This window comes from Desmodus rotundus, chromosome 2 (genome assembly GCF_022682495.2).
Source record: "Desmodus rotundus isolate HL8 chromosome 2, HLdesRot8A.1, whole genome shotgun sequence".
In the NCBI taxonomy this organism is placed as follows: Eukaryota; Metazoa; Chordata; class Mammalia; order Chiroptera; family Phyllostomidae; genus Desmodus; species Desmodus rotundus.
In genome coordinates, this window is record NC_071388.1 from 159,962,429 (window position 1) to 159,985,111 (window position 22,683).

The 22,683-nt window shown below is 43.1% G+C and overlaps 1 protein-coding gene across 2 annotated transcripts in view; it reads left to right on the forward strand.

The window, feature by feature from the left end:
* The first annotated feature begins 14,964 nt into the window (after window positions 1-14,964).
* MAP3K20 (mitogen-activated protein kinase kinase kinase 20) overlaps window positions 14,965-22,683 on the forward strand; it is a 158,238-nt gene continuing 150,519 nt past the window's right edge. The window contains exon 1 of one of the 2 annotated variants that reach the window (XM_053918785.2): window positions 14,965-15,152. The gene's annotated coding sequence lies outside the window, so the exon portion shown is untranslated. The remainder of the gene's footprint in view (window positions 15,153-22,683) is intronic. The other variant, XM_053918786.1, reaches the window with a different exon arrangement.

The following is a 22,683-nucleotide window of genomic DNA, read 5'->3' on the forward strand; positions in this document are numbered from 1 at the left end:
GTCACAGCAGTGCGGGGGGTAGACGGGCGCTGCACCAGCCATGATGCAGCAGCTCAAGAAGGATGAAGAAACAGACGGTTGGATAAACCGACCTAGTACGTGTACCAGTGGCTGTGTGTACTAGGCAGGGTTCTCTAGACAAACAGCACTAATACAGCATCCAACACAAATAAGCCCCTTTTTATTACATAAAAATATTTAATTACGAGGTCATAAGCATGTAATTCTGTAGCATAATATCACCCTCAAGCACACCATATAACATTGTAGGTGAAACGTTCAAACCGCTGTCCATCTCTGCGAAACATTCAGGTGCCCTAGCACCCACACTCAACAGCGGTACCTCTGCCGGACCCTCTGTGCAGCTATGTTAGTTCAGAGGCCAAAAAGCCCCAGATCTGCAGTGCAGGCCAGCAGGTGGGAGACACAGGAGAACTGATGGTGCAGAGGAAATCCAAATCAGTCTGCTGGAGAATCCCCTTCTGCTTGAGGAAGGCAGTCTTTTTGTTCTAGTAGGTCTTCAACTGCTTTGATGAGGCCCACCCAGTCATGGAGGGCAATCTGCTGTCTCAAAGCCCGCCAATTTAAATGGTAATCCCATCCCCAAACATGCTCTGAGTGAACACAGAAAATTAATCGTGATGCTGTGCAGCAAACCACCCCAAGATTAGCACCTTAAAACAAAAAAGGTGGCTCCGTGGGTCAACTAGGCAGTGCTGCCAACCCGGGCCGGGCTTGCCGGGTCGGGGCTGGGCTCCGTCGTGCATCTGCAGTCAGCTCCACATCCTCACTGTCCTCCGCAGGCTACCTTAGGCTCGTTCACGTGTGGGCTGTGAAGGCTTCCCAGGGAGTAAGTGGATAAGCAACAGCTCCTGAGGCCCGGGCTCAGAACAGGCACACCATCACCTCTGCAGCACTGTGCTGGCCGAGGCGGGTCAGGAGGCCAGCCAAGATTCAAGGGTGGAGAAATAACCGTCTCTTCACACGCAGAGCTTCTAAGTCACATGGCCAAGACTGTGGATATAGGGAAGGAAGTTACTGCCACTTTTGCAAACAGCCTACTCGAGGGATGGTAGCACAAAAGGTGAGGGGCTGGAAGGTACACTGCTCTTGTTTGGGGGGAGTTGGGGAGGCCCTGGGGTTCCTGCATGTTTAGAATGCTTTTCCAAGGTGAAGCTAGTTGCCCTTGAGGAAGTAACATGGAATGGTAGAAACAGAATGAGCTTTAAAATCGGGAATATCTGGGGACGACCTGATCAGAGCCACCTCCAGGGTATATGGCACCTTCATGTGTATTAGGAAATAATACACATCTCTCCAGCTGGCACCGCTCTCAGCCAGGCTTCCTTGTGTGTGTGCCCGGGGGTACGCAGCCTGCACCAGTGTGTGCGGTAGCCCTTGGCCATGAACACTGGTCAATGTATTTCACCTCTGAGCTTCCACTTCCACCTCTGCTGCTGGGAGTCACAATGCCTCCCTCCCAAGGGCTGTGTGAGGATTCAGTGAGTTAATGTATAAAACGGCCAGCATACTGAGTGCTTGGCGATCAAGAACTATTAGTGCCTATGAGAGGCCACAGTAGAGAGCACTTTAGAACATTCGAGGATGCCTGAGAGTCTCTGGCCAAACCAATTATGAAAGGATGGAGAAGGAAAGAAACTTATACGGTGGCTTTGAGTCATGGAAATTGATTTGGGACGGAGGAGCAGTTCAAGAGTCTTGTCCTTACCCTCATCCTTTGCACCCCAAATTTACACCGATTTTGAAAAGCTGTTGCTGCGGTAATTAAAACAGGATTACTGTTATCTTGTTGAGACCCAACTTAAAAGTTATTTACAGTGATAGAAAACATTTCACATTACTGAATGAAAAAGGGGAGAAGTGAAAGAAAATAGAATAAAAGATTCATGCTTCTTACCAACAAATAAAATGTTCGTACATGACAGAGTAGATCGGAAATTAAACCAGAGATTAACGTAAGTCATACACCCATGGGTCACACTAGAAGTTACACTTTTCACTGAAACTGGGTGTTCATTGACACGTTCAGTCCATACAGCCTAGAAACAGTTATGCACTGTTCTGAGATTCCTCCTAAGAAAGTAGCTCTTCATTACTGGTTCTAATATCCTCTCACGTGATGCTCACAGACCCTATAAAATCCATTTATATTTATGACCAGAAATTAAATTAAAGGCATGAGTCAAAGTGTACACTAAATTAGGGATTATTGCCTGTGGCACTCTGTGTGAGCCAGGTGATGCGGGCCATTTAATTAAGAATTCACTTTCAATGACAATGCAAGCAAATGAATAGCATTCAATCAACACTGAATCAGTTGCAGGTGGAGGGGATTATGGGACTAAGTGAGACATGCGGTTGTGCTGTAAGCTTGGTGTGCAGAGTCACTTATGCATTAGAAAAAAACATTTATGGAGCAACTGGATAACGTCGTAACACCGGGCATGGAAATCTTTTGAGCACAGATGACTGCTAGGGAGAAAAAGAAAACATTTTCTACTTCTATTTAAAATTGGAAGGAAAGAAAAGTCACTAAAGAATACGGTGTTTTAAATACAAGGTTTCTGAATGCTGACTTTGAAAGATAATTTTCTGGGATATATTGATTGGTTCAATCATCAATGCTTTTCACCCGTCAGTTCACCTGCCATTTACTGAACACCTATACATATACACAGTATTTATCCTAAATACCCAAGAGATGAATGGTCTCGCTATTTACTGATGAGAGGACAACTAGAAAATTGTGTGGCTCGGGGTCACATCCTTGGATTATGGCAGCGTTGGGCTTCCAAACCAAGTGTATCCAATTTCAAACTACTTGTTGCTAAGTACGAGGCTGCCCTGGCTACCTCTCTTTTTGTCCCTAAGAGCACTGAGTATTCAGGGTTTTGATGCCACAAGCTAAAAATAACAGAAAAAGTTCAGGAACTAAACACTAGATTAATTTTGCAAAAATATTCTAAGTGAAGTTTAGAAAAGAGATTTGGGGTTATTTTCCATAAAGTTTTGTTTTTAAAATATAAGTGTATGTGTGCGTCCCTTCATAGATGTCCCATGTATCATTTATAAGCCATGGGAAGTCTTCATTTTTACAAGATACAAAGTTTTCTGCATTCATCGTACAGAAAGCACTCAAATTCAGGGAGGGGTTTCTGTTGTGTTTGAAATGCTTTATCGCTTAAGCTGAGTGGTTGTTTCCATATTATTCTTTATCCCTATTTCATTTAAAATTGATTCAGTAGAATCGAAGCATTGTAGAACTATGTAGATTTACTGAATATTTTGCAGAAAAAATGAAAGGGGTCTCATTATGGAACATCACAATACTTCTTTAAAAAATCCTTATTGGACATCCTTTGTCTTCCAAATCTCTCCTCTTTGCTGCCAATCATATGGTCTCCTCTTTCTGTTCCTGATTCTCCCCACACCTTCCAGTTTACAGATCCTTGGGATTTTCTTACTGATTTGTGCAAATCAGCCTAATTTTCGCATAGCTCTAGCTCCAAACTTGAAAATATCTGCTCTGCCTGAGGTTGAAGATAGTGTCTTATTACCAGGGTCATTCTCTTTAGGAGGGTAGTATAAATGGACAAAAAATTAGCAAAAATTGTTAGGACAGAAAGTAGGAAACACGGTCTTATTTAAAACCAAACTGGCTACAGTGCCCCCTGTCTCCTAAGGGTGGGGACATAATTCACATCAGGGAAATCTCCTCTTACTTTTTGTTTCAGAGACTGGTGAGGACAGAAAGGGAAGACTGACACGTCAGAGCCCCACCCAGTTCTACTGAGCCTAAGCACACGCTTGGCATGGGGGTACATCCATGGAAATAGGAGTGTAACCCAGCCTTCACTTTCCCTCATGGAGCTATATTCCCAGAACATATGCTGATGTCACTTTTCTTTCTCTTAAGGTCCCCTTAGTCACATTAAGCTTAGGGAATAGTTTTTTTCCCTGGTATTTTTGACAAATCCTCACACGCTGTACTGATAATTTTAATGCCCTTCATAATATCAAAGGATTTCTACCAACTCCCAATTTGTTCCTGATTTCACCTTCTTGATAACTGGCCTCTGAAGTTGGAGGAAACTTTCATTTAACTCTCCAGTGAGCTACTCTTCCTGGGCACTTTTTTGGTCACCTCCAGCATTATTTCTCACATTTTTTTTCATTAGCCATAATAGGTTATATCTTCCCAAAACAAAAAAGTACAAGACATGAGAGTGCTACTAGCACTGTGCTGGCTGAGTCAACCATGAAAATATGTAGTCGAGGTAAGTGCATCCTAAAGCAAACCTACTGGCCAGCTTGTCTCTCCATCAACTTGAGGTTCCCAGTGCATCTTCCTACTCAGTGAGGTGTCCTAGAAAAGAAACATCTGCTTCACAACAGCACAGAAAATCCATGCCAGCCACTGAAAAATGTCAGCACAATTTTTCATTTTAAAATATAAACAATAACTAACAATCACCAGAAATTTCTGAGAAAACTAGTAGCATAAAAGAGAAAAATAAAGGAAAATAAGGAGAAAAACTGACTCCAGAGAAAATAGAACTAATTCAGGTAACCGAATAATAATTATAATAGCAAACATTTAGCATGCGAAACATGACCAGTAATAACAATAATAATATGTAGCATTGCTGAACACGAACTCTGAGGCATGTTTATTTATTTTAAAAAATATTTTACTTTTTATTTAGGGGAAGGGAAGGAGAAAAAGAGAGAGAGGAACATTGATGTGCAAGAGAAACATTGACCAGTTGCCTCTCGCACGACCCCAGCTGGAGGCCTGGACCACAACCCAGGCATGTGCCCTGACCTGGAATTGAGCCAGCGACCTTCAGTTTGTGGGATGATGCCCAACCCACTGAGCCACACCAGTCAGGGCCATATATTAATTTATTTAATCCAAACAAAGATTCTATTATAACCCCCATTTTACAGATGAAGAAACCGAGGCTCAGAGAAACTGAGTAAAATACCAAAAGTCACACAGCTCATAAGCAGTAGACCTCAGTCCAGGTTATCCAAATCCAAAGCCTATGTTCTTTGTTTTTGTGCTATATTGCATTGAAAGCCTTCATCTTGGAGTTTTTGACACTTTGAAGTCTTCATAAACATTTGACCCAATGGACCTATCCGCTTATCAAGTTCTCATTTATAAGACCCCTCAAATTCCATACTGACTTGCCTGAAAGTCTGGGAAAGGGTGAGAGCTTGAATCTGGTTGCCTTCCACATACGCATTGGGAGATCACACTAGGAAATCAGGCCTAGGACTTCAAAAATACTTGTGAGCTTCGTTCTGAAACAGGATATCAACACTAAAACTTGGTTTAAAACCAGGAGAATCTGAAAGACATCTGTCTAGAGATATATCGAAAGCAGCTTCCTTAGAGGCGGGGATGTTGGTCATGGATATCCTGCTGTGCTATCTCTCACACTGAAACTCGTTAAAGAGGCTTATGCAACTAACTCGCATGGCAAAGTGATCTAGCTAAACTGGTTGTCAAGGCAGGCCAAGGCTGGCTAAATGAGATTGACTTTTGATTACTCATCAATGGAAATAACTCAGTAGGTTTTTGCAAATCTGACTTATAATTAGTTTGGAGTACCTACCACAAAAATTTGATAAGGTTTACTTTATATTAATGAATTGAAACACTATGACAATTACCTAGTTATTTCAACTCTTTTACTTTCTCCTGATATCTGGTGGTAAGTAGAATTTTGATAAAACAAATAATTGAGCAAAATGTATTTGTGTGCGTATGTGTGTGGGAGGAGGGGGTTACAGTTACATGCACGGGCTAGATCATTATTTCCACTCTCTACTTCACTGTGATAGGACGTTTCTTCCTTTGAAGGGTTTTTTGTTTTTGTGGTTTTTTGTTTTGTTCTGTTTTGTTTGCAGAAAAGGGTTTTAAGCATTTATTAAATCTTCAGAGACAGAAACTATTCCAAGGTGGGATATTTTACATTTGAACCAATAAACACCAGCAATGAACAAGAGGGAAGATGAGAGAGGACCGGAGTGGTGCGTCAAGGATCGCTTTCTAAGTGTAGCAAGTCCCTAAGGAGCTTTGGTACCACCTCATAGAAATAGCTTGTAGTTATCCTCGTAATCTCCTGGTTTCATTCAGTGATTGCCTATCAGGTTGTCTTTGTTGTCTTTTCTTTTTCCACTGAAGTCTCCCTGAAATAGAGCTGCTTTCTGAAATAGAACCCCAAAGCCAAAGTCTTCTCACTGATTTCAGGAGTTCCCTCAAGGACAAGCAACTGCTCCAGGAATCCCTGCAAAACTTAGGGATTTATTGCACAAAGATCCCAAGAAATGTTACTTATACAATATGTACAAATTTAGGGTGATTCTAATTTTTAAAAGGACATTCTAGAGACTTCTAAGTCTAAAATTCATCATATAAAAACTAGGCATTGCTCAGGAATTTGTTAGCTGCAAGTGGCAGAAAGCAAAATGAAATTGGTTCAGGAAGAAAAGAAACCGACGCGCTGGGAAGGCTGGCAGGAAGGCTGAGCGTGGGGTTCCTGGATTGCTCATTCGGCTCTTCTTTCCCAATCGGTGCCATCTGAGCTATTGCAGGGCCAGATCAAGAAAGATCTCCGGCTGCCCTGGCTTAACAGTCTAGAGTGAACATCTGTTTCTGCCTGCTCACACCACTTCCCCCTGTGGGTAACAGAAGCATGATTTTGCTTTGGGGAAAGGTTCCCCACCCATTCACTGTGGCCCTGTGGGACTGTGGACCATGTTGTCCCTCTCCCCCTTGACTCAGGGGAAGGCTGTGACCAGCAGAGCCAATCACTTGCTCTTTTTCAGGATCTTGAATATTGAGCTGAGTTGAATGAAGGGCAGCAGAATCAGACTCCAGATGATTTACCCTGGAGGTTGGGTCCTGGCCACTGAAGAAATTGTCTACTAGCTTTTGCTGTCACATTCCGAAAGCTGCCTTCCTTCACAAGGTCTGGTTGTTAAGCTTTCCTTCAACACTGAGAGCTGTCCTACATCCTTCCAAAAAACTTTTTTTCTTTGCTTAACGTCGTTAGCATTGGCTTATAATACTTACAATCAAAGAACCTTAATTTATTCCAGCTCCAGGGAACCTCTCATGGAGCCTATACGGAAATCTCAAGGAAGGAATTTGACCCTATTTGTATCACATTTCTTACCCATAGAGCAATTACTGTGGCCAAGGAAATGGGATATTATCATGGTCCACACCAGGGCCCTGTGCCAGAGGCAAAGGGGTCGGGAAAGTCATCAGATACAAGAAGAAGGGCCAGCTTTCTGGACAGAGGACAAATACTTCTCACTGTCCCCTTTAATCGACTTTAGTTAAATCTTATAAACTAGGAGGAGACAGCCATGAATTGAAGATCAGTTTTATCTTGTCAGGAGAGTACAAAATTTGTCTTCTTTCTCTCCTGTCATTTTCATTTTTTAAAAATGTTTTCTTCTTCTTCTTTTTAATGCACCCCAATGTTCATAGCAGCACAATTTACAATAGCCAAGTGCTGGAAGCAACCTAAGTGCCCATCAGTAAATGAGTGGATCAAAAAACTGTGGTACATTTACACAATGGAATACTATGAAGCAGAAAGCAAGAAGGAACCCCTACCCTTTGCGACAGCATGGATGGAACTGGAGAGCATTATGCTAAGTGAAATAAGCCTGGCAGTGAAAGAAAAATACCATATGATCTCACCTATAAGTGGAACCTAATCAACAAAACAAACAAGCAAGCAAAATATAACCAGAGGCACTGAAATAAAAAATAAGCTCACAGTAACCAGATTGCAGGAGGGAGGAATAATGGGGGAAAGAAAGGGAAGGGTCATCAAGGAACATGTATAAAAGACCCATGGACAAAGCCAAAGGGGGGAAGGATTGAGGGTGGGATGTGGGGGTGGGTGGGGTGGGGGAAAGTGGTGGGAAAATAGATACAACTGTACCTGCACAATAATTTTTTTTAAATGAAGTACTTCTAGATTAGTCAGTTTGGGCTGCCATAACAAAATACTGTAGACTGGGTGGCTTAAACCACAGAATGCTATTTTCTCACAGTCCCAGAGCTGGAAGTCTGAGATCAACGTGCTGGTATGATTGGGCTCTGATGAAGGGTCTCTTCCTGGCTTGCAGATTTCTGTCTTCTTGCTGTGTCCTCACGTGGCCTTTCCTCAGTACACATGAGTGGAGAGAGAGACAGAGGTAAATTTTCCTCTTCTTCTTCTAAAGGCCACCAATGCTATAAGAGAAGGACCCCACCCTTATGACCTACTTTCATCTTAATTACCTCCTAAAAGCCCTGCCTTCAAACGCAGTCCCTTGGGCTTACAGAGTCAGTGAATTTTGGGCGAACACAATTCAGTCCATACAACTCTCTACCGTGTCCTGCGTGTGTGCACCACTCTGATAGTACATTTCTTCCACTGAAATCTCCCTCTCATGCACCTGCAAGTGTCTGATTTTTCACTCCCCACGGGGCGAAAAATCCACTCTATCGTTATTGAAGACTAAGACCACTTCTAAAGAAAAAGTTAAAAGTGGGGATAATAGCCCTGGCTGTTGTGGCTCAGTGGATTGAGCTCGGGCCTATGAGCCAAAGGGTTGCCAGTTTGATTCCCAGTCAGAGCACATGCCTGGGTTTTGGGCCAGGTCGCAGTGAGGGGCACGTAACCACACATTGATGTTTCTCTCCCTCTCTTTCTCCCTCCTTTCCCCTCTCTCTAAAAATAAGTAAATAAAATCTTTTTTTAAAAAAGCGGGGAGGATAATACAGAGATTTATCGTTAAACATGATTGGTAATGAGAGGACTGGAATGTGTCAGGAGGATAAATTAGTGAGAGGAGGAACCAGTAAGCGTCCTTCACAAGAATAAATTCTCATAAAATCTCCAAAAATTTACATAAGACCAGTTGCTCTGGATGAAAAATTAAATTAATAAATAACCCATTGTTGTTTTTGGCCTAAGTTCAGTTCTTTAAAACTTCAAAAGTAAGAAAAAAGAATGAAAAAGAGTTTCCCATAGTAAAACAAATTTTACTGTGGGTTTTTGTTTTTTGGGGTTTTTTTCTTTGATGTCTTATCTTTTTTTAACTCAGAGGTCTACTGTGGAGTTATTTATGGACCCATATAAAATTTTTGCATGTTGTTTAGCTAAAGAAATTCTAAAATGCAGAATTTTCTCTTCAAATCTTAGATTTAGTACTCAATTGCATTGAAAGCCAATTATGAAAAGATAGCATGTCTTTTGCTATAAAAATAGACTTTTACTGAAAGTTCAACATAGAAAATCTTCCATAAATAAGATTTTATTTCTCAATGAAAACAATATCCTGTATATGCCCTTACTACATTTCAATAAAAACAACACCTTTTATTTGCTCTTCTATCACATATAAACACTTTTTTCATAAATTATCTCATTTGAATTTGACAACAACTGGCTGAGATGGACAGGTAAGTTATGAGGGGACAATTCACAGGTGGGGAAACTGAGATTTAGAGGTTAAATAAAATTTTCACAGTGGAAAAGAAAAGGTTACCATGGGCTTATATTCAGTTAACACTGGGGGAGAAAGAGAGAGAGAGAGGTATTGGTGATAAGGAAAAAAAAATAGTTCCTGGAAATATTATGTAGAACCATGAAGACTAACCTCATGCATAATGATTTAAAATTGCAATATGTGAACATAAGTTCTGAAATAGGTGGTGTGTAGGAAGGCTTATCTCACTGAAAAAAACCAAAAAACCAAAAAACTGGGCCTACAGAGGTCTAATAAGAAGAACAATGTGTGACCTAGAGTGAAGCAAAGGCTTAACGAGTCTCATTTCTGATTTGAAGGTGGCGTGTACAAGTCTATCATAAAAACAAAGTCACTCCAGGTCCTCTGGGAGTCAGGGAAGCAGGGAGAAGATTTATTAGAAAAGAAAATACACACATACCCCTAATATATGTGTATTATATTAATAGACATATATTCACAATATTATTTAACATATAATTATAATATATATTATATTTACATGCTTTTAAGAAGATCTAAACTCTAGCCCTGGTTGGTGTGGTTTAGTGGATTGAGTGCCTACAAACTGAAAAGTTGCTGGTTCGATTCCCAGTCAGGGCACATGCCTGCGTTGTGGATCAGGCCCCCAGTAGGGGGTGTGCAAGAGGCAACTGATGGATGTATCTCTCAGGCATTGATGTTTCTCTCCTTCTCTTTCTCTCTTCCTTCCCTTCACTCTAAAAATAAATAAATGAAATCTTTAAAAGAAAACAAAGAAATTTCTTTTTAAAAACCAATCTAAAATCTATTTCTGTTTAAAACATTGAGACCATTAATAGGAAAATGAAATATGATTATGAAATAATTTTTAATGTCGAATATTTCTTATATCATTGGAAGAATATCCACTGAGAAAAAAAGACTTAATTTCCTTTTATAAATAGCTAGGGATTAGAATACAATAGTTCTAACTCTGCTATTGCTGCGCATTGAAAGCCAGGATGATGACTGTATTGACAAAGAGGGAAGACAGAGTCAATAGATTATTGCTTCAGTGAAGCTCACAACAGTGCTGATTAGAGAACACAAATGAATTGCATAATAGTAAAATAACTATAAACTGAGTATGGATTTAAGCCGGTGTTAAGACCATTCTTAACTACACTGTATCTTCAGAAAACAGGCATTGACATTACAACAGCAAATTAAATCTATTCGACCACAAAATTTAATACATAAGAAATAGCATTTATTAATGATCTGGAAGAGAGAGTAAACAGCATGTTAATGAAATTTGCAGATGATACTAAATTGGAAGGTGTTACAAACAACAATGCAGACAGGGGCTTAATACAAATGGACCTTAAAAAATTTGGTAAAAGTCAATAGTGGCCCCCCCAAAAAAGAGCAGCAAATAGAACTTATAAAAATATTCATTGGAAAAGTCGAACTTGAGAAAAAATAATCAAAAGAAGTGTGACTGAAAAGATGACTCTGGAATTTGATCAGGATCCTCTGATTACAATAGACTAGTTAATCCACTCCCGAGAGGGCCTGGGCCAGCTGCTGGCCAGTAGCCATTCCTTTTCCCCTCTAGCCCCTCTCTAGGCAGATCGGAACTATATTGCTTAGCTGTGGACTTTTTGGAGGCAAGCAAAATGAAGAAAATGTAGAAATCAGGCATATCCTTTAACAGAGCAAAACAGAACAGAAAACCAGATTGAAGAGAAAGGAACGGCCAGTGAAGACGCACGCCCATGTGTTGGTACTGTCTGTCTAATGGAGCGTGGATAACGAAGGGGCCGCGAGTGTCAGACTCTCAGCTCAGTGGGTGGCACAGGAACACTCAGTAAATCTTAGCGACCGCACTCACGGTGCTGACGGCGGTCATTATTACTGTTGCTACCGCTACTGCTATTACCACCACCATGCGGACTGTTACTCCTGGCACTGTGTTTACTCAGATATTGAAGGGATTTATTCCTTGAACTTGTTAAATGTTCTTGGGTCTCTGTTCTTGTTGTTCTTGCTGTAATACCTTTCCCTCCTTTTTGTCCAGCAAATTCTCTTTGTTCTTCTCGTAGGGACTTAGAGGTTCTTTGAGTTGGAAGCCTTCACTGACCTCCCCAAATTGTCAGGCGCCCTGGTGTAATCCCCCATCTTTTGCCCTGTAAGAGCACATCACAGTATAATTTCCTGTGTCTTTTCTGGCTTTTCCACTGCACTCTGAAAACTCAGTGACAGTAGGGACCATGCCTGAGTCTCTGTTATAATCACAAAGCTCAGCACAGTGCCTGCCAGCCAGTAAATGTTCTATACATTTTGCAAAAGTCCCCAATTTCTCTTATTGCCCTACTGCTCCATTCATGCTCTAGAACACCTATGCAAATTTGGTACCCAAAATATTCTTGTGAATCTTGAGTCCTCCGGTTCAATATGAAAACGAAGCTCAAACAATGACCTGGTCTTCATTTGTGATTTTAAGGTAATGGCTACATACCTTAAAGGATACTTGGTTGTGTGCCTGAATTTCCCAGGGATCCAGAGTGTTGCAGGAGATAAAGATAAAAGGTGGTTAATTCTTAGTTATGATCCACACAGAGACTACTCATCATCTGAGATGCAGAACTGAGATGACTAGGAAAATGCTCCTGGGTACCAGCTCTCATCATAGCTCTTATCACAGTAAGGGGAGGGAAGGATACACAGAATGCTTTCTTCCTTTCAAGTTGCTTTTCCTTCTATCCTTAAGAGGATTTCTGTCTGCCCTTCTCTGATCCACCGATAGCTGGTGGCAGTTCCAGAATTTCTATCTGAGAGTAGCTTAGAGCCCTGACTGGTATGACTCAGTGGGTTGGGTGCCAGCCAAAGGGTTGCTAGTCGGATTCCCAGTCAGGCACAAGCGTGGGTTGTGGGCCTGGTCCCCGGTTGGGGTGCGTGCAAGAGGCAACCTGTGGGTGTTTCCCTCACAAATCGATGTTTCTTTCCCTCTCTTTCTCTTTCCCTCCCCCTCTCTCTAAAAATAAATAAATAAGCTCTTTAAAAAGAGTGTCTTAGGAACAACAATCTCATTGAATGAGAGCCCAGGAGACTTTTTCCTTAAGCTAAATTTGCACAGCAAATACACAGTTTTTAATGTCATTGCATGTTTATTTCGGAGGGTGTTCTTGGGTGTAAGTGGGTGCTAAGGACCACCAATCCACCCCACTCCTGAGAGTACATCTTTTTTAGTATAGAGACATTTGAAATAAAAAAATGGGAAGACTTGATAAGAGAGGTTTGACTAAGTCTCTCTTGCTATTGCTATTTACGTGTGTAAGCCTATATGGGTGAAAATTAATCAATATGCTTCCAAAAAGATTTGAAAGCTTGAAAAAGCAGAGTCAGCCATAGGAATAAGCACTATAGTTACTAGTTCTGGAGATTAAAGAGATCAGTATAGCCATAAAGAAACCAGCAACTTGAGCAAGGAAGAGTTATACTTATGGCAATCAGTTCATCACACAATTATGTATATGTTTCAGCTTTGAACACATGCAATAGAATATGAGAGATGACCTCACGGAGCTTACAACATAACTGGGAATACAAGAGAATGTCTGCCTGATTGTCATTTAGGCAGGTTTGTGAGACTCCTCTTTAGTGTTCACTGTTCCTGCCGGTTATTCTCTTAGCCAGTTATAAGGCCGAAATAGAATGAAGGAAAATGGATGGGAAAGAAGGGGAATGGTGCTAAAAATATTGTCTCTTTAGACATATGTTCCAATTTGAAGCAATACATTGATAGTTTTAAAGCTGGAACCTGTAGCTAATGTTTAAGTGGGCCTTCTTATTTTGGAGAGGAGAAAACAGGTCTGTGTAGCAAAGCACCCAGCTGGTTGAGTGACAGGATTAAGACCAGAAGCCACAACCTCTGACCCCCAGTGGAGCATCCTCTCCACCACAGTGCAGTTAGTGCCTTCGAAGGTGAGGTAAAAGGACTGGTGTGGCCTCATGCTTGGGTCTGGGCTAAAGAGTCTTAGTTTTCCCTTGAATGTTTAGATGGTTTCTAGAATTATTTGATTAGCTATGTTAAGACATTTTTTAGAATGACAGTTTTCATCAATCCTAGTTTCTCAGTCACTGAAGTAAAATCCATCCATGCTAAAATTTCTCTTATCAAAGGGAAAATTCGATAATGAATCTGAGTAACAGACTAGAAAGCTATTTTTTGACCTGTATTTACCCATCCCTCCACTTTCATGTCTAACTATATGAATGATTTACGATATATTTCCCTCCTGACCTTTTTTCTGAAACTGAGCTTCATATTTCAACCGCTGCATCCCTACCTGTTTTTCTTCCCATGACCTCAGCTTAACAGGAAGCCAGCTTCTCCTCCACATACCCCTATTTCTGTCGATGACACCATCGCTCTTCCAGCTAGCCAGGTCTGAAACGGGGGCATCATCTCTGACTCCTTCTCCTTCCTTCTTCTCTTTTACATCTAGTTGGTCAATGGTTCCTGTGGCCTCCTCCTGAAACACGTCTCCCAACTCCATTCCTTCTTTTCTATGTGCAGTTTTCACAATCCCATTCCCCGGTAGTGGCAATATGGACCACTCACGCTCCTTCCCAGTTTTGCCCTGGCAACCTATCCAACAACCACTGTGGCCTGCTCTCTCTAAATCACCATTAAACTAACAAGACAAAGACCTATTCGACACCTTTGGTTCTAGCTTTCACTTGTCCCCAGTGTCCTTAGATGATGAACTCCGAACTCAACCCCCTGCATAATGTCGCCATACCTTCGCGACTTTTCCTCCACAGAACCATCCTTTCCAGTATCTATTTCCACCTTTTGCTCACATCTGACATGGATTTTAGTGTCCTTATCTGAACTCAGCTTTGTTAAAGTCACCAACCAGGGCAGCAGACCATGACCCTCCTCAAAATTCGGTAGGTATCTGCGAGTGGTTCCACTGAGGCAGTCTTCGGTCCTAACTCCTCAGAAATATCTGTACAGGTCTGTCTCCTTCCTAACTAGATAAATAAGTTCTGTAGGGCACGAAGCAACCTTCCCGCTTTTTACTGTTTGTGGAAAAGGACTGAGTTGTCGGGATAGGTGGTGGTAACACGTTTAAAAGTATGTGAAGGCACAAAAGGGCGCAGAGGCATGGGCCCTCTCCCTGCGCCCCCAGCAACACGGCAGGTGTACCCCGCTGAGCGCCCCCCACCGCGCCCCGCCAGCGGCAGCCAGCTGCCTGGTGGGTTCCAGGGTGCGGGGGCGGATGGCGCCCCTCGGGCTGCAGGCCTGCGGGGCCCGAGCGCCGTCCCACGCCCCGGTCGTCGGCGCGTGCGAGCTGCGGCCCCGACCACCGGGTTGCGGGGCGCGGGCAGGGAGGCCCGGCCGTTCCGCGCTCGGAGGTAGGTGGTGCTGTTGTCGCGACTGTCTTCCTCATTGGCGCGGGGTAGAGAGGCGGAATGTTCAACTCCTGACTCCGGCGGAAGCGTGGGAGCCGTACGGGACGCCGTCCCCTCGACCCCTGGTTGTCGCCCCTGCCCTCGCCGCGCGCGGGGCCTCAGCGCGCCTGGCGGCTGCTCGCGTCCGGCCCGGGAGCCAGGTAGGAGCCCGGCGGAGGCCCGGGAGGGAGAGGGTGCGAGTCGCCCGGCGTCTTCGGGCCGCGGCCCAGCCTGGTCGGACCCGGGGGCCTGGCCGGCCCGCGGGGTCTCCACCGGGGCCCCCGCCCCTACCGGGAGCCCGCCAGGGCGGCGCGGGAGCGAGCGTTCCGGGCTCTAACGGATTCGGCGCCGGACCCCGGCCGCGGCCTGGCCGCGAGCAGCCGGGGAAGTTTGGGCCGGTCCCACGCAGAAGTTGGCGCCGCGGAGAGCGGGGCGCAGCCCGGAGCGTCTGCGGCTCTCTCGGCCCTGGGCGCGCGGCGCGGCGCGGGCCGCCTCCCGGGCAGCTTCCCCCCGCCACCGATCCCGCAGCACCCGACCTCAGTGGGCCGGCCTCGCAGTGGGTGACCCGGCTCCCGCTCGGGAAACGAAACACGAGTTTCCCAAATCAGGGCAGGGTGCAAGCCACTTTCCAGCAGACTGGTGTGCGTGCGAAGGGAGACCACAAACTTCTGCTTTTCTGCCAGGCCGGGCGCGTTATCTGCCACCCAGAGTGGCGACTTCCTGCCCGGCCCTGGGCAGCGTGGAGCTAGCACCAGCCCTCACTCTCCAGCGTCCCCTCTTTCCTTTCACGGATGCTGAGGATCACCCCTTTGCCTACGCTGCGGCGTCCCCGGGTTCCTGGGCGCTGAGACCAGCCCCAGACCTGGAGACGAGTGCTGAGGCCGCCGCCACGCCTCGCTTGCTCCTGACAGCCTGCAGAAAAACTTCAGTACAGAACTGGCGAGAGTACATCCAACTGCCAAAAAATAAAATAAAACGGGGCAGTCATTGTTAGAGTGATGAAAAATGTATGTTTTCGGGTACGCCTGGAGATCTTGCGAAAACATTGTTTGTGGAGAACTTAATTACTATTTTTGTCAGTTTCTTTAATAATGAAAGCAACACCATTTAGTGGCACATGCCAAATGTTACAATAAGCAGCTCTCTCACCAGTAATGGTGTATTAGAATCAACTTACATAATGAATTCGGGCGTATTTGAGCTAAAGTGATTGTTAAAGTATATTCATATTTTAACCCCAAAGCTGTTTGAGGAGAATCCTCTTGCTTTTCTGAACTTGGTTGAATTCAACAGCCAGAATTCAGTGGATCCAAACCTGCCAACACATTTAAAGACAAAAATAAACGAGCGATTCGAGACAGTTAATGTCCTCTTTGTCTCCACAGTGAAATTTCATGGTTTTGATTTTCAAAAAAATATGTGATGGCTGCATTTTGATTATGGTTTTGGTGATTTGTAGAGCCTTTGTTTTAAATTCCTGCCACAATAGCAAGAGATTTGGGAAATTGTAAATGAATATAAATTTAGTTTGTTTGGAAAGAATTAAGATAAAGAAAAAAGGCCTTTTAGAACAATGTGTACTGTTTATTTTAATCCTAAACAATTTAATTCTTACGATAACTTTTTTTTGGAATTGTTTTGGGAGTGTTTTTTTTTTAAGCTGCAAGGTATTGTTTAAATCAAAAGTTCTAGTGCTAATAATTCCAGAGTAAATAACCATAATGTGACATTATTTTTTTTGTCCAGGGAAACAAATAGGTGATTGATCTTGTCCCTTATTCTTTCAGGGAACACATAGGAACAAGTTGAAGAGTGAGGGAGTCAGAGGGAGAAAGAAGAGAGGAGAGGAGAGGGGAGAGAGAGAGAGAAATAACCAAATATTAAGCGTGAGGATTTGGATCTAAAAATGGATGGTCAAAGATCTTGGGAACTAAGGGGCCTTCTTGCCAAATAAGGAAACTTGGCAAGCTGTGCTGTGTATTTTAAGTTAGCACACGAGTGAATGTCGTTGGCAATATTTTGGCTGAGTGCCTATCTGGAACGAGCGGTGAAACTGACTTCGATAGGGCTACAAAAATAAAAACAGAGTTATGAGGGGCGTGGAGTGAATAATCTACTCATCATAGAAAACACTGGCAAAATGACAATGATGTTTCATGAAAAGAGGTCAGACGTAGAGTGAAGCTATCAGTGTGGAGCGAAAGAGGAAAATGGACAGCTGGTTTTAGAAATTGATGGATTTGGAGAAATCCAAATGATTTTTTTTAAATCAGTGATTTTTTAAAAAACCAGAAAAAGGTATTTGTGGTGATACAGTACTTCTTAGAGTAAGATAGTGTTACATCTGTATCCAGAGATGTTGGAAATAAAAGTCTATTGGGATCATCCGGTTTCCATTTTATTTTACCCTGGACAGATTGGTAGGGAGGAAGTTGTGTACTGCTGCAGGGAAGATTTAGGCCACATCTTCTGTGGCTCATAACCTTGCCCCGCTACATCCAAACAGCAGAATTCCAGCTGTGAACAGAAAACTGCACCTGTTAGGGAAAGAGAGCTATAAATGCTACAGCTTAGGTTGGTTTGACTGTGCTTTTGGGTCAGACCCTCCAACGGACAGCGGAAGCATCGCTTATGCTGTAATGCAGGTAAATAATCCCAGCGCAGTGGGAGATTCTGTGAGAACAAAGCAGCCACACATTTGACACCCAAACCCCAGCATCAGGATTGCTAATAGGAAATGAAAGCCTTGGACTGAATTTCAGGTGGATGGTAAGCAATCCAGTAATTACTATAATAAGAAAAGTGTCTGTTTAAAGAGGGAGAAAAAAGCAAATTAGAAGGAAGAAGAAGGATGACACAGTGGAAGGAAGACACATGGTGTGGCGGGAGACATGGTGTGACTTTGGGGTCAGCCCTGAGTTTGAATCCCGATTGTGTCACTTTTAAGTTAGGCAGTCGGCTTGGGCAACTCTCATGCCTTTGATGCTCAGTTTCCTCACATGTAAATTGGGAAGGGTAATACCTGCTTTATAAGCATGTGAGATAGCACACGGAAGTGCTTGAACCCGTGCCTGAAATTTCAGCTGCCATAACTGAGTAATAGGGAAGGCTGTTTTCCCACATTCTCAAGTTATCCATAGAGAGAGCTGCCTGTCTCACCTACCCTCGGCGAAGGCTTGCCCTTGTAGCCTGCCCTGTTCCCAGGTCATGCCTGCATGTGTATGTGGGGCTAGGCGGTTTTCATAGCTACTCTCCTGCTTTTAGTATAAGGGTTTCTAAAGCAGATTTGTGTATCTCTGTTTACATACAGCTTTGTAATGTTCTCAGGGGTGAATCTGAAAATTCATGCGTTTAAATATCTATATGAGAAGTTTGAAGAATTTGGGGGTTGCATGAATAGCAGAAGGTTATTAGCTTAAGACCAGAATCTTCTTAGAGGTGATTTTGAGCACAGCGTATCTCCAGGTACCAACATTCTTCTTCCTGGGCTTATCTCTGGACTCCATATAGGAAAACCGAGGACAGAAGGCAGGAATCGTGTTTAGAGGTCATGGAGTAAATCTTTGCTTATTAAACTTCTCTACCAACGTGTCCTGTTATGGGGAAGAATGTATTCCTTCAGGGATTTTTAAATATAGCCATAAACACCCCCAATGTAAGCAGGCACTTTCTTTAAAATGTTTTATTTAGTCATGAGAATTCATGTGAAGTTTGCATTCTCTCCTGTACTGTTTGACTTTATTGAACAAACCCATACAAACAGATACTAAGCATCTTTATTCCCCCAGAGCTTAAAACGTAAAATCAGTGCTGTAGGATGCGTGTTTATTCACACGCCTTCTGCAGAGTGCTGGGTGCTCCACCTGTGGGAATACCTGTGTTCCAGGGCTACGGGCCTGGTTCCGGTAAGTGATGCTGTGCCATAAAGCTTCATGGCCCAGCCCAATGCGTGCGGTAATGCGGTTCCATCTTGCTGAGAAAATAATAGGGGTAGATCATCATCTGAAGAGTTCATTTTCTGCGGTTTTACTGTGGCTTTCAAGGTGAAAAGAGCTCTTTGCCTTGGAAGTGGAGGGGAGGGTGGAGGACAGTTGTAGGATAGGCGTCTGGCATGTGGCTTTCACCTTCCCAGAGGTTCGGGAGGAGAAATTGAGAAGGATAACCAGTTATCTCGGTTGTGTCCTTCACTGGTGTCATTAACTGTGCCCTCTGTAACATCAAGGGGTTCTTAGTGTCGGGGTTTTGACTATCCCTGGGAAGAGAAGGGGACTGTTCATACTTTATAGTAGGTTAATTAGCCATTGTTTACTCAAACGGTTGGAGTGGATCTTAAAAAAAACCATTCATTCCGCTCTCGAGGCTGATGCGGGAGTTTCCTACTGTAGTACAGGCCCGCCTCCCATTGAATGCTTTCAGTGCTGGGGAACTCACTGTTAAATAAGGTGGCGTATTTTCTTGTTAGGCAACTCTAATAACCGGAAATTCTTTTCTATAATTTTTGTTCACAGATGGCTTTTCCTCTGGATCAGTGGTGCATCATTTAGAGTCTTTCTTTGGGCTTCTCTAGTTTTAGCACCCCAATTTTCTTTCACTTTACATCCAGATCACCAGAATTTAACCCTCATATTGGCCCTTCTCAGTGAGCATTCATTCTACGTAATTAATCCAAAAATTGTACCTATTCATCAGCAGTAGCCAGTATGGTCAGGTGTTTCCTATCTGACAGAAAACCGGGTTCAGGGGTAGAAACAAAAGCCAAGTAGCAGCAGGATCTAGGTAGGTGTGGGGCTGCGGACCGCAGTCAGCCTTCTTCACTGAGGAGCGGCTGCTCTCTCCCCACCCCACCTGCGGACGCCTGTGCGTTCCTCCTCCAGCCACCCGCAGCAGCGCGCCCGGCAGTGCTCCCGCGCTTTATTCAAAGTCTGGATTTCTGTTCCTCCCGCCGCCAGTCGTTCGACACAGCATGACCTGGGTCATGGACCGTGCCTGTTCCTCGTGTCCTCGATGGGGTGTGAGCACAGACACTTTTCCACACAGCATTTCTGCCACATCAGTGCACCTGCGTCCTATGTTTTGCCTCTCGTAACACCATTTCTGGCAAGGAGGTGTATTGTGGCAGTCTGTTCTCATTAATTGAAATAGTAAAGTATTTTTAAGGCTGTCTCATTTAACTAGCTCATTTCATTTTAACCTTTGCTCTAACTAGAGACTTATGTCACTTATATAGTAAAGCATGGGGGGGGAACAATAGTGGTTCTATTTTGAAGATTCTTAAAGATCGAATTCTTTCACGTATCTGTGACTAATGACCCTACTCACTGAACCCGACCTATTCTATGTAAGATACGCTGCTTTTCTCCCCCTGCACTCGGGGGGAGGAAGGGCTATCTGTGGTAACTAACAACTGGTTAGTTCCACTCCCACACCTAGTCTCCTCTTGCTAGTATAGATCTTTTTCTCTTTTTCTGAGTGATTGAAAAACAGAAACACAGTGGAACAACAGTCCTGTTGAGGAAAAGAATATTTACATTTTTAACTTTGGTGTGATGAACACCAAGCCAGAGCTTTCTGCATTTTTTGAAGAACAGACTTGGAAAAAAATAATTGCAGAACCATAATCCAAGTGCTGTTTTTTAAAATTTTTATTTATTGATTTTACAGAGAGGGAGGGGGGGAGAGAGAGAAAAAGAAACAGAGAAACATTGACTTGTTGTTCCACTTATTTATGCATTCATTTGTTGCTTCTTGTATGTGCCCTGACCAGGGATTGAACCCCTGCAACCTTGGTGTATTAGGACAACACTGTAACCAACTGAGCTACCCGGCCAAGGGCCCAAGTGGTGGTGTTTTAATGCATGTGATGATAAAGGACATTTTTATTAGTGTATTCACTAATCTGTGTTAAGGAGGCTAAAATAATACTAAGTATTAGTGCAGACTCTCAAAAATAAGTATTAGGGCGAATAAAAGAATTTGTGGAGGGCTGTTTGCTAAAGCCTTTTTTGGGGGGGGGGTCACATTCAGGTCATGATGAACTTAGTTTTTCTATATTGCATTACAAATAAACTTGTAACTTTTGTGGAAAAGGAAAGTGTAAATTAGGGAAAGAGGAAGATGAAGGATCTGAATTCAGAAATAGGCCCATATAAACCTAAAAGATAGAAAAATTCAGAAAAAGTCCAAAGTCCTATTTTCTAGTGAAGTTAATCCCTTTATCAAGTAGATTGAATTTTTTAAAAAGTTATGGTTTGCAGGTCCTTGGTGAAGCTGGTTGCAGTTCCCTGCGTCTGTTTGCCGTGTGGCTGACCAGACCTGAGAGAAGGCAGTGGCCACCCCTGGGAGCAGGGTGCGCTCGGTCCCCACCGGGGCCAGTGCCATCATTGCACAAACAGGTCCTAGTAACTCTAGTGTCTAAAAAAAGTGTTGTCTCTTAATAACTTAAGTATGGCTAATTTCTTAAATGATTGAAAGAAAATTATAATTATTTACTAATAAGATAGGTCTGGCAAAAATGGCCAGAAATTAAAAGCAGTAAAAAGAGAAGAGAGACAAATACACAAAGAAACACAGATAAAAAGAGATCAATAGTATGTTTATCTATTAATAATTGCTCAGCAAAACTCATGGAGACACAATATAAAGCAAATCTGAAAATGAGAGAGGAAAACTGTTGAGGAAAGCATACTTGAATACAAAGGCTAAAGGAGTCGATAGCTACATGTGACATCAAGACTTGCTAAACTAGCCCTGGCTAGTGTGGCTCAGTGGATTGAGTATCAGGCTGTGAAGCAAGGGGTTGCTAGTTCGATTCCCAGTCAGGGCACATGCCTGGGTTGTGGGCCAGGTCCCCAGTAGGGGGAGCACAAGAAGCAACCACACATTGATGTGTCTCTCCTCTTCCTCCCTCCCCCCTCTCTAAAAAATAAATAAGATCTTTAAAAAAAACCCATTAAGGTTATTAGAGTCAAAATTCCCATTTATTATGTGTCCGACACTGTGCAAGGCCCTATCGCAGCATCTCCCACTTCGCAACAACTGTGCAGAGTGGGTGGTGCTACTGCCAAAGAGAAAACTGAGGTCAGAGAGGCACAGGGCCTGGTCCAAGGCCTCACAGCTGCTAGGTTCAGCTTTGCTATTAGATCTCTCCATCTGGAAGATTTATCAAAGAAGCCAAATCATACGGTGCAAACTTAACATTTAGACTATCAACTTTGAGACATTTGATAATAAAATGGAAATTTTGTATTTATTGGTTCAGGAAAAGCCAGGATCTGGGAAAAAGCGATTGGTTGAAGGTCACTGAGCGGTAGAGGTGGAGCACAGACTCACACCTGTCTGTTCGAAACGTCGTCGTCGTTAGAACTTAGATGGGGCCCTTCTTGTTTTCGTTGTTTTTAATTCAGGGCAGAAGTCCCTTTGTTTGGACTACAAGGCTGAAAACTTTAAAAAGCAATGTAATGCTCCCTTTAAAGTTTTCTATCTTCATGTGGTTTTATTTTTAATAATTAGCCAATGGTGCTGTGTGTGTGTGTGTGCGTGCTTTCAGAAATTTAGTTAATAGTTAAATTTTTCAGATTTTAATTTAAGGAAAGATTTTAAAATTAAAAAAAACATTGTCTTACTACAGTCCTCAAATGATCAGATTCAACCACCAAGTTAGTGGTTTTCAGCATTTTCACAGTTTTGACACTC